This window comes from Periplaneta americana, chromosome 14 (genome assembly GCF_040183065.1).
Source record: "Periplaneta americana isolate PAMFEO1 chromosome 14, P.americana_PAMFEO1_priV1, whole genome shotgun sequence".
Taxonomy (NCBI): domain Eukaryota; kingdom Metazoa; phylum Arthropoda; class Insecta; order Blattodea; family Blattidae; genus Periplaneta; species Periplaneta americana.
This window is the reverse complement of record NC_091130.1, coordinates 135637864-135650549: the sequence shown is the minus strand read 5'-3', so window position 1 is coordinate 135650549 and position 12686 is coordinate 135637864. Positions and strand designations below refer to the sequence as shown.

General features: G+C 37.1%; 1 protein-coding gene across 9 annotated transcripts in view; it reads right to left on the bottom strand.

The window, feature by feature from the left end:
* Ntan1 (N-terminal amidohydrolase 1) overlaps nt 1–12686 on the bottom strand; it is a 624645-nt gene that overhangs the window by 202349 nt on the left and 409610 nt on the right. For 2 of the 9 annotated variants that reach the window (XM_069846127.1, XM_069846129.1), the window contains exon 1: nt 7598–7847. The exons of 6 other annotated variants lie outside the window; for them this stretch is intronic. The gene's annotated coding sequence lies outside the window, so the exon portion shown is untranslated. One more of the 9 variants, XM_069846128.1, reaches the window with a different exon arrangement.

Genomic DNA, 12686 nt, shown 5'->3' with positions numbered 1-12686 from the left:
ATAGAACAAGTAAACAATTTTAATTATTTAGGCTGCATTGTATCATACGTTAAAAATGATGTAATAAAAAGATTAATAAATTTAACTATATATGTGGAACAATAAAAAGAAACCTCAAACAAACTAGGAAAGAAACTAAATTAAAATTTTATAAAGTAATGGCAGTGCCCATGTTCCTATAGGCTATGGCTCGGAATGTTGGACATTAAGAAAAAGTGAAGAGAGAAAAATAGAGGCTGTCGAAATGCGATTCCTAAGGAGTATAGCCGGCTACACTTCGTTAGACAAAAGGAGAAATGATGACATCAGAAAGGAATTAGGCATCTTTAAACTAACAGAGAAGATACATCAATACAGAACTAAGTGGAGGGAACATGTGGAAAGAATGGAAGAATACCGCATTCCAAAACTACTATTAGATTACAGACCAACAGGCAAAAGAAACATTGGCAGACCAAAGAAAAGATGGACTCAACAAATGTTTGACGCATGAGACCGGAACAAGCCTTTAGAGGCTTAAAACTTGATGATGATGACGACGACGACTTTCTTGGTACCAATATACATTGTCCACATCTGTGAAGTAACGGTCAGCGCGTCTGGCCGCGAAACCAGGTGGCCCGGGTTCGATTTCCGGTCGGGGCAAGTTACCTGGTTGAGGTTTTTTCTGGGGTTTCCCCTCAACCTAATATGAGCTAATGCTGGGTAACTTTCGGTGTTGGACCCCGGGCTCATTTCACCGGCATTATCACCTTCATCTCATTCAGACGCTAAATAACCTAAGATGTTGATAAGGCGTCGTAAAATAACCTACTAAAAAAAAAGATACATTGAATACGTAAATGTGCCAACAAAATACGTTGTACTGTCGTATTACGTTCATTGTACTCTGTATAATAATAAAATAAATAGTTGTTCGTACTTTAGACATTTAAGTTCTATTTCAATACTCACAGACACGACAAAATATCTTAATTCTATCATGGCAGTCAACCTAAAGGATCAAACCTAAAATATTTTGAATACTGTTCATTTTATCAGGCGCATGCCTCCTTTAGTTTAACGATTATTTGTGCAGTCTTGTTTGCAACCAGGGTGCGATAATGATCTTAAGTGACCTTCTGAAAATAGCCTTAGTATCTGATTAAAAGAACGAGGAAATCGTAAAAATTCCTGACAATATACCACGCTGCACGCTGAGGTCAATTTAGTTTCTTCGCTAATAAAGTTAAGCTTGTTAGCAACCTGCCAAAGTCTTACACCGCCGACATAATTATGGGGCAGTTAGTGTGAAAACGGTGCCTATAAAGACTCTACGCAACCTATTCTCAAGTGCTCCGGCTCTCTATCGTCATTACTAACCCAAGAATATGAGTACGTTATGCAATATACCACCGTTTTAAAGTAAAATTACCAGTCCTCTTACAAAACTGACCAAAACAGCGCCTATCTAACTTCGTCTAAAATCACTCCAGAATTGCCATATTTAGCGATAAGTCGCTAAATCTAGGACATTTTGAATCATTATCGGCGACAAATTTTGTAAAATACGATTAGCTATTTTTCTGGTGATTTTTATATTCTTCCACTTTTTCCTTTCTTTTAAGTTAAAACGTTTAGTTTTAGAAGAGGCATGGGTGCATGACTGAGTCGTCTAATGATTCATAAGTGAAAGTCCTGATCTCATATATACCGTATTTGTGATTAGTGATCAGGGGCAAAAGATGCTGATTCAATGATTCTCACGGGTCAGGTCTCTCTCTCAATGCTACTGCTCCAACACCGATAAACGGTGGCAACTTTGATTGACACATTAGCTCCAGCTAATTCTCGGTTCTTCCCCGCAACGAGGAGATTTTCCACTCCGAACCGACCCGAGGCAATTGAGTTTTGGAATTTTGTGCCTATAGTTCGTGTGAAGCAAATGAGACTGTACTTTTCGCTGGTTTTAATATATAAGATTTAAAAAGTGTTAGATTTCACAAAAACAAAAATTGTGGTCAAACGCTTGGGTGAATATTTCCACACTTACAATTTACCAGAAAGTGTAGTGTCAATGACTGGATCTAAACGACATTTCATACTAGTTGAGAGGATGCGAAGGCATTTCTTTCCCCTTCTACTTACCCCGAGTCCGTCAGTAACAGAGCAGTAGCTGTTACCTCTTATACCTGCACCCCCCAAGTTGTACTCACAGGAAATTAAAATATTAAATAAAGTACATAAATTAATATAAAATAGAGTGGCACAGATATTTAACAATTACATGTTTGACTAGGCCTATATTTTAGTGTCGTTCTTACAATATTTTCAACTAAAAATTAAATTAAGAAATGTTAGTTTGTGTTATGAAGTCAGGGAGGAGTGACACAGTGCAGATTGTCCCATTGTGTACGCTGTAGAGTAGCAACTAGCGGTGAAGAAAACATTTACCTTCTGCTGTCAGTAGCTTTTTCATGTGGCAGTTGATATAAACAGCAATAGGATGAAATATAAACGCTTAGTATAGAGTCTCGATTACCGGTAAACATTTTCAATAATACAATTCTTCACTATGTTGCAAATCAATTAGTCGAACGTTAGTAAGATGGATAGTAGCATCTTCCCCTTCACTGATGGTAGAGAGTGTGGGTAGAGGGGAAGGCCTATCAACCAAACTGAAATGGGGATTAGTGCAGTGTATTCACAGTCAGCTGTTCCCACACCTTCCACCTCAACATCACAGCCGTCAACAATACAACCAGACTCCGCAGAAGAAGTGATGACGAGGAAATTATATTTTCCTCCGTACATATGTTTTTCTTATTTTTATTTAGTGATATTTATTATTGGGCAGGGCATGTAGCACGTATGGGCGAATCCAGAAATGCATATAGAGTGTTAGTTGGGAGACCGGAGGGGAAAAGACCTTTAGGGAGGCCGAGACGTAGATGGGAGGATAATATTAAAATGGATTTGAGGGAGGTGGGGTATGATGATAGAGACTGGCTTAATCTTGCACAGGATAGGGACCGATGGCGGGCTTATGTGAGTGCGGCAATGAACCTTCGGGTTCCTTAAAAGCCATTTGTAAGTAAGTAAGTAAGTATGATATTTATTATTAATTTTTTAACAAACTTTGGAGAGATTTAGCTTATTTTTTGTTGAGAAGTTAGCGAGATTGTAGGGCGATATGTTGGCCACAGTGAATCACTCACAACTAATGAAACAATTTCATTTTACATCTAACTTGCTCGAAACCCATGATAACAGCAATCTGTTCATAAACTACACTGACACAGGACTATTAAAAAATAGTACGATTTGCGTACGAAGAGACAAAGAACTATCTGACGAATTCGAAAGAAGAACTAATTCTTACTTCACTACATGTCTTTATAATTGTCATTGCGCAAGATTTTTAGGCTTTCAATGTCATTCACAATAGGCCTACATTTAAAGAATCATTCGTTAGAACGTAATACATACAATATTGCCATGATATACAGTATCTAGTAACTTAATATTAAAATAAAAATAAGCTGTTTTATTCCGTATGACTTCATGAATCAAGAAATTGACAGGCGAGTATGTAACCGAGACAGTTCGAAAACCTGCCCAACGTAAAATTTATGGTTTATTTAACGACGCTTGCAACTGCAGAAGTTATATCAGCGTCGCCGATGTGTCGGAATTTTTGTCCCGCAGGAGTTTTTTTACATGCCAGTAAATCTACTGACATGAACATGTCGCATTTAAACACACTTAAATGCCATCGACCTCGGCCAGAATCGAACCCGCAACCTCGAGCATAGAAGGCCAGCGCTATACCAACTGCGCTACCGAGGGCAACCGCCCAACGTACGAATTTTCATTTGTAATCAATATATTATTGTCTTTGTTGTCTTACAGGTGCATTTCCGTGATGATCTCACGTAATGGGAAACCAAACGCGTGGTATCGGGACGATAAACATCGAACCGAAGTAGAACGAAAAGGAAAGATAGCGAGAGGAAGGTAAAGTAGATAAGAGAGAAAAATAAAGAGGAAGAAAAATGCGGAGATGAAGGGGAGAAAGAGAGTAAGGAGGAGGATAGACTAGACAAAGAGACGGGGAGGAGAGAGAGGTAGGAGGAAGAAAGGTATAGGTGAAAAGCAGAACGAGTAAAGGAGGAAAAGGAAGACTGGAATAAAAATGAAGAGGGAGAAAAGGGAAGACGAAAGATAAGTGAAGAAAGGAAAGGAAGTAGAGAGAAAGAAGGTATGAAATTACATAAAGGAAAGAGCAAAAAATGAAAGGAACGAAAACGGAGGAGGAATGAGGAAAGAGAAAGAAAAGGAAGGGAAATGAGGAAAGAGGAAGGAGAGAAAGGAAGAAAAGTGAGAGAAGAAATAAAGAAAAGAAGGGGAAGGGAGGGAAATGAAAAAATAGCAGAAGAGAAAAATAAATCAGAAATGGGGGGAAAACGGAGGAGATACAGAAAGGAAAAGGAGACAAGGAACGAAGGAAAAAGGCTGGAAGGAATGAAAGGGACATGAAAGAGAAGGGAGAAGAAAAGAGAAAGAATTCAGAAATGAGGGGGAAAAATAGGAAGAAAAAAGAAAAACAGAAAGGGTGAGGGGAAAAAAGGAAAATAATGAAGAAAAATAAAGATTCAAAGGAAAATGAAAAAGAAAAGAGAGAAAAAAGAAATAATCGGAAATGACAGAAAAGAAGAGAAAGCAAAAAGAAAGAAGAGAAGGAATGAGCGAAAAGTGGAGGAAGGATTTAAAGGGAAATGAGAGGGAATGAAGGTTAGCAAAGAATAGGAAGGATTGAACGGGGAAATGAGAGAGGAAAAGGAAGAAAAAATAGAAAGAGAAGGAAAGAGAGAGTAGGAATGGAGAAGTAAAGGAGGAATTGCAAGGGAAGTGGAAAAAGAGAAGGAAGAAACAATAGAAAGAAAGAAATGGTAAATGAAAAGGAAGGAGGGAGGGAGAGAGAGAGAGAAGGAAAATAGGACAAGAGGAATGAAGGAAAGTAAAGAAAGAATTTAAATGGAAGTGAAAGAAAAAGGGGAGACAAAATAGAGAGATAGGAAATGAGGAGGAGGGGAAGAGATAGCAAGGAAAGGGGAGAGAAGGAAGGAAAAGTGAAGGAAGGATTGAAAGAGAAATTAAAGAAGAAAAGGGAAAAAATTGAAAATGAGAAGGCACGAGGGGGAAAAAGAGGAAAAAAGAAAAAGCAAGAAAAGTAATAAAAGAAAAGAAGAGGATAGGCATGAAGGAATGATGGCGAGAGGGGAAGAAAGAGGAAGAAAGCGTCGAGAAAGGCAGAGGGAAAGGGTATAAAGGAGGAGAAAAAGATAAGAAATAACGGAAGAATGGAACGACACAGACTATTTTGTTTTAAAGCTGAAATTAAGTGCTGTCTTCTTCCCCTTTATATGAAGTAAGAGTAATAATCCAAAACACAAAAACAGTACGCCCACGCCATCTAACCACACGATACTGCTCATCTTATGTATGATTAGAGGTCATTTATGGTTAATTATCTCTGCCCAGAAAGCTGTACCATCTTAAATATGTACTGTACTATGCCGTGGAGAAGTACAGGGATCACAAAGATAGGGCTTCATGCATTCTAACCCTCGTCACGAGAAATAGTTCAAGAATTTATTCTCCAGTAATGTATCTAGTTTAGGGGCAACTTTTAGGAGGACAATACGAAGCAGTGATACGATTTAAAACTGTGGGGAAGGTCTGGGCTCACGATTTATATTCAGACACTTATCTGAGTAACACACCACGGTGTAATTTAAAAAATTTGCGTCCAGGATGTAGGGTGGAGTAGCATAAATCGCACCGCTTCCTAAATAGCACCACTGTAGTTTAAAACAATTTATTGTAGTAGTGTGGCATCTAGTGGTATTGTTACAATCTACCATATGAACTTCCACCATGTCACTTGATTTCTGCCACTTCTTTGTGTCAGCAGCGTGGTGATAGTGTATCTAATATAATCGCTCAGGTGGATGTATATTTAGCTAACATTTTGTAACTAAATAACGGATTTGTATGCAAAGGAATCCATAATCTTATGATGTTATTGGTTTAAAGAAATATTAAAGAACATTTAACTTAGTAGGATTTTCGAACATGTGGTGATTATAGGCTACAATGAAGGAAATAAGTTATGACGTAGTTTCTCAATTCGCACCACTTTGTAGGTGCCTAATTCGCACCGGTGCGATATGAGCAACTTTAGCAATTCTAGCCGTACAAAAGAAGGCCCCAAAAATTTTAACTGAACGAGGAATGCATCAGGTGTGTGCAATATCAAGTGGTGGAAAGGGTGTTAATACAACAAGTGTGTGTGTTTTACAAGCGCGCCAGGTGTTTTGTCACACCCATGATAATTTTTAAACGTCAAACAGTGCATCCTACGTTATCAACTGGTGCTCCTCCAGGATCGTTATTTGTTTGCTCTGAGTCAGGTTACATCAACAGTGAACAATTTGTCGAATAGTCAAACATTTTGTCACTCAAACCTGCCATAGAAAAAAGTGCTGCTTCTGTATGTCCACCCATACAACGCATTCAAAAAATGTAGAAGCTAGATTATCTCGGGAAAATGGTGTGCTCCTGTTTCAGCTTCCTCGTCATAATACTCATAGGCCCAGCCTTTAGATGTTTCTATCTTCAAACGATTTCAGACAGCTAAATCATGAAGCAGTTCTTAGACGGCTTCGAGATAATCGCAGTTTACAGTCTGAACTGCCTGGTGAAGCACATGGCAAATGTGTAACAAAAAAACCGTATTCAGGAAGTTTAAATGTTAGATAATTTATGCTCTATTTCTTCAATTTCATTCGAAAATGCGTTACTCTCTTTCATTAATTTCAATAAACTTGTAATTTGCATTTATTACATTATTCATATTAAATACTGTTCCATATTAAAAGCTTTCCTTCATCCTGTTCCCTGCAGATAAAGAGGTGCGATTTAAGAAACCACAAGTGCTATTTAGGAAACTAGTTGCCTAAATGGCACCACTTACAAGTGTTTCGAAAATGTCATTCTAATTAAAAATATTAAATCAAATTCAAGGATTCCTCTTTATATGAAAGGTAAATGTTCTGGGAATGTATCTCTGTAAAGGAATGCAGGAAATAAAAACTGTATTGTTCAATAAAAATTATAAATGCTAAAGTGCTGCGACATAGGCAACCTTACCCTAAACTGCTGTATGGTCATCCAGTTTATGGCCGAAACAACCACCAATTTGGATAAGAGAAATCACGAACTACAAGTAATAATCTGTAAGACTATTATTGTGAACACATTAAAGCGAAATTGTTAACTAGACCGTGGTGATAACCAGTGAAAGGTTAAAATTCATCAAACGAAAGATATCCCCTACTTGACCGAATAACCTCTCAACAGTAGTTATTACACAATAAAAATCAATTTATTCTCGTGATGAAGCACCGTTTTCAATATTAAATTAAAGACTTTAATCTTGCAAGAATATCCATTCGAGAACTGAAAATATAACACAGAGATCTGATATGCAAATTCTAAACCCTTTCAGCAGAATTCTAAGATGAAACGGGCCATTAAGTTTTATTAGTCTTACCTCTGATGAATGACGGTGGAAACTTCTTGCAAGTGGAAAAGCTTCAATGATAAAAACACTGATCGTATTATAGTAACTTTAAATAAATCTAGATTACACGATCAACACGAAATACAGCCACTACACTCAGCACAGAAATCTCAATGAAGAACGCAATTAACACTTAAATCTCGAAAAGTACACTTTTTTTTTAGGCAGCTAATGAAAGTAAGTAAAACTAATAACCAATCCAGACACTTTCAGTTACGACTTTCCTCATAAACTCACTTTAATAACGGTGAAGTGACGAAACTGGAGCAGAATCTCAAGCCGTTACAAACTTCAGCTCCTCGTTCGTATATCTCTCATGTTTAAGAAAAGAACACGCGTCAAAATGCTTCGGATGTTATGGCTGGTCACGTGATCATTATATTTTATCTCATGGTGATAAAATGGAAGTCTTCTCCCAAGTGGCTACTGGAGATAACCCATTCACCAACCAAAGAATGAGTAAAATGACTGATAGCTGCTGTCCCCTCCTCTGAGCTTATCTCGTAACATGATCGTGGAGGGTAGGAGAGGGCAACACACCTACTAAAAAATACAAACTAAATGGAATCTAGTAGACCTTAGAATTCTACAAAAAATAATGAAGGTCTAGAAACATTTGTATACTGAATAAGACGTTAATAATGGCTACGGATATTGATTGAAAGCACGGGATCAGAGATTTTCGTGTAAAATTTATACATTACTTTGGAGCTAGGGTTCCCAACTCTAGAGGACGGAAATTCAGGACACATTAAAAAAATTAAAAAGCACATCAACTTATAATGAATTTCAATGTAAATACACTTGTACTTTGACGCTGAATTAATCAAGTAGAATTACCTTCGTGTTGTTATTTAGTTGTAGCAGTGGAGGGTTACCATCCGTCCTGCAAAAGGAGGATATGTCCTCTTTTTTAATCAGTTTATTCTGTGCGGCAGGCATTTTTAAAAAATGTGAAATGTCCGGCATTTCGCATTTCAACTAGAATTAATATGAATATTGAATAATGTCCGATATTATACATAAATATCTAAACAAATGGTGAAAACTTGTGAAAGAATTTAACTGCTTTCAATAGTTGAAGCTGGAGCACATAAAAAACATAAACTATGATGACCTATTGACATGCATTGAAGTCTTACACTTCAAAAATGTCATTATTCATAATTCTAAGCTATTTTTATCAATTTTATTCTGCAATGTACCAAGATATGCCAATCAAGTTAATTTTGACAAAGATTTAAGTTTAGATAAACATTACAATGCTGAAAATTCTTCAATTCCAATAGTTCTGCGAGCACTGAAACTTTCTCAGAACTCTTAAAAATATTTCAATTCTATTTATTTATCCCAAGTCACAATGGAAGTGCTGAGAGAGTATTTTGCCTAATATCTACTCAATGGACAAAAGAACGAAATCGCATGCTAACGGAGACGATATATAACTACAACGTCTTTGACGGAGACAGTCAGTGGTATCATCATGGTGAAATATACACTACCGGTCAAAAGTTTTCGATCAGCTACGAAAACAACTATAGAGTAAACTAGGGTCTGTTGGACAGTCGGGCATGTTGGACACTCTGTACTTTAACGTGTTACCACGCCACTTGTGGGCACCACATTCAGCTAGAAGTCAATGACGGAAGTAGCCCCACTCGTGGCTACTTCCGTCATTGACTTCTAGCTGAATGTGGTGCCCACAAGTGGCGTGGTAACACGTTAAAGTACGGAGTGTCCAACATGCCCGACTGTCCAACAGACCCTAGTTTACCCTATACTTTATTTCAATGTACAAACACATTGCAAAAACTAAATAGCCTAGACCAGCGTTTCTCAAACTATGGTCCGCGGACCACCTGTGGTCCTCGAAGTCTGCCCTTGTGGTCCTTCAAAAAAGACAGAAGAAAAAATAAAATTCAAACGAATTGCGCATCACACTATAGCTCATCTGGAGTGTGTAACCCAGCCAGAGACCACCCGAATTCATAACAGAGGACCAAAGTACCGAACCTTTCCTGTATTGATGACTTTCTTAATAGTTTTGTCAACACCCAGTCTGCACATTGAAATGGTCACGTACCGTACTATATGTCGTATACCAATAATATAACTCTGAAGTCACAATTTTAAACTTATTTTCGAAGTAAATATGACGAATTTTCATGGGTTCCTGATCACTTTCATTGCGATATTGAAAATAACAAATTTTCATTGAGTGAAAGAGACAGTTAATTGAACTCTCGAATGACACCGGACTTAAAATAAAATTCGAAGCGGAAGGTATGGTTAATTTCTGGACCTCATCATAAGCGAAAAGAGAATATAGTGAACTGTACAATGGTGCTTTAGAGATTATAATTCAGTTTGCTTCTACGTATCTGTATGAGGAAGGGTTTTCATCACTAACTCTAATAAAAACAAAGTACCGAAATCGACTCGAGCATGTGACGATCTCCGACTTAAGCTTACCAGCATACATCCAAACATAGAACTGTGCAAGAATCGGAAGGCTCATCCATCTCATTAATGCGAGTACAAATATTTATTAATTTTTTTAGTTAATTAGTTAAAGATTATCCAAACTCTAATACTTTGAATTATAAAAAAAAACAAAATGAATTTTCTTCAATTAACATTAACTTAATTAGTTAACACTAATATAAAATTAATTGAATTAAATTAATTTTAATTAATCAATTCTTTTTAAAATATAAGTATACGGTATTAATATATGCTACAAAAATTATAAATTTGCTTTCGAAGGGAACAAGAGTAAGGTGGTCCGCAGAACTGCTCTGACATAAAAAAGTGGTCCGCACTTCAAAAAAGATTGAGAAACGCTGGCCTAGACGAACAAAATAAATATTTTCTTTCTCTAGCATTATGATATGATAGAATATTCAAAACGAAATCCCTGTTTTAACCACAAATCCATAGTTGTGATAAGTGATTGAAACCTTTTGACCGATAGTGTAATTTCAAGGACTTGTCCTGTGAACAGTTCCATAGTTATTTGTTACAAGATATAAGTTCGTCTCTTCAGGCTCTTGTGCACAAAGTGGACTCCACCTATAAGTAAGGTACACATATAATACTGATCCAGCAACTAGTGAGAAAACTGACTTAAGTGAGCCATTGTTTTTATCTTTAATTTTGTTCATAGCGATTTTTAAAAAGTCCTTTTTCAGCAATGTCCTCTTATTCTAGATTCCATGTCCTCCTATAGAATTTGTTTTCATGGTAACCATGCAGCAGTGTAGCCCTATATTAAAGAACAAGCCATAAGTCTGTACACATTGAAAAGCACAAGGATTGATATAGGCCTAGATGTCCCTACACTCACTATATTAACATTGTTTAAAAGAATACTTGTTGCTTCCTTTGCTTTTATTTAATAATTCTTTGTTTGTTGAAACATAATCAAACAAATTCTCTACATTCTGATTTTACAAGTTTTGGCTTCATCCGGTTCCTCTCGTCAGTCCAGAGACTCTTCTTAAAAAAGAAAAAAATCTCGCTTCACATAAACATTGCTAATTGGAAGAGCATGTATGTGTTCAGCAATTTTCTTTAAGTTTGGCACACTACGTGTCTTCATAACAGTGTCTCAGGATTCTTGAGGAGTTGGTAGATCTTTCAGTATCGGCATCATCTCTTTCAATAGGCAATACTCTTGGTACAATGCATCACCGTTTTCAAAGTCCAGTTCTATATTAACATACAATATATTAAAAATTTCAGTAAATACACTGAATGTGGAAGTATCATTAAGTCTTCGAAAAGTGATTTTCTTAAGAAGTGAAGAATCGTAATCAAACAATTTTTGCAAATAGTCAACGGGCATGTGATACACATTCAGTGCTTCATCTTAAAGAGATGCACATCAGAATCATTCAAGTTATTCAAATGCTGATTTACTACCAAGCCATTGCAAATTACGTCGATCTCTAATAATGAAATATCAATAAGAAATTTCGGACATTAAGCGTCTTGAAAAGAATTTAATTTTTTTCCTGCATAGAGGACTGGTTTCCTGATAATCCGGAAAACTTCCGAACGGTTGGCAACCCTATTTGGGACTAGGAGAGGTGGCGGTGTACAATTCCTAATCACTATAGTCGCGACGCAGTTATTCCCGGCATGACTCCTCCTCTTTGCTTACGTCTTAGGAAGTGAAGGATCTATAAAGTCTAGGTAGGTAGTATCGTTCGCCATTTTTGTTCTTTCGTTGCTGAGCTAGCATACGAGGAATCTATTTGCCACGCCGTTAAACATTATCATGTCGTAGCTCCTATGATAATAAATCAAACGCACTGTAATTCAGCAAATAATTGAGCGGCAAATAATGTCCTCGTGTGCTTTCTGCGAACGCCAACGAAAGAGCCAAAATGGCGGGCGATTATATTAAGCATTTATCGAGCCTTAAGAAATGAATAACGTCTTCCTCAGCGAATCACAAGACGCACACGTTTAAATGTAGCCGACCTGCAACGCGATTGGCTGCCGGAAATTAGAGCGACGGAACTATAGATTGTGCACCAATATAGAAGCACTTGAAATGTGGATATGGAGAAGAATGGAACGTGTAAAGTGGACAGACAGAATAAGAAATGAAGCTGTGTTGGAAAGAGTGGGTGAAGAAAGAATGACGCTGAAACTGATCAGGAAGAAGAAAAGGAATTGGTTGGGTCGCTTGCTGAGAAGAAACTGCCTACTAAAGAATGCACTGGAAGGAATGGTGAACGGAGAAGAGCTCGGGGCAGAAGTAGATATGTCAAATAGTTTTCTTTCGAGCAAAAGTGAACATTTCCCTTATATTTCCAAACAAAATCGGCATTTCCAAAATATTTTTGTCTATAAAATGCACAGAAAATGACTAAAATCATGATTATTGACACCATTAGAACAACGGACGTAACATGCACGACACATAAAACTGTCGTTCACTTTGGGGTAAAGTGAAGGCTCGATACAGTTTTTTATACTTCCTGAAAAAAATACTATTTTGTAAATGACCGGTTTCGTTCCTAAACTCCACATTTGTACTTTCTTTACG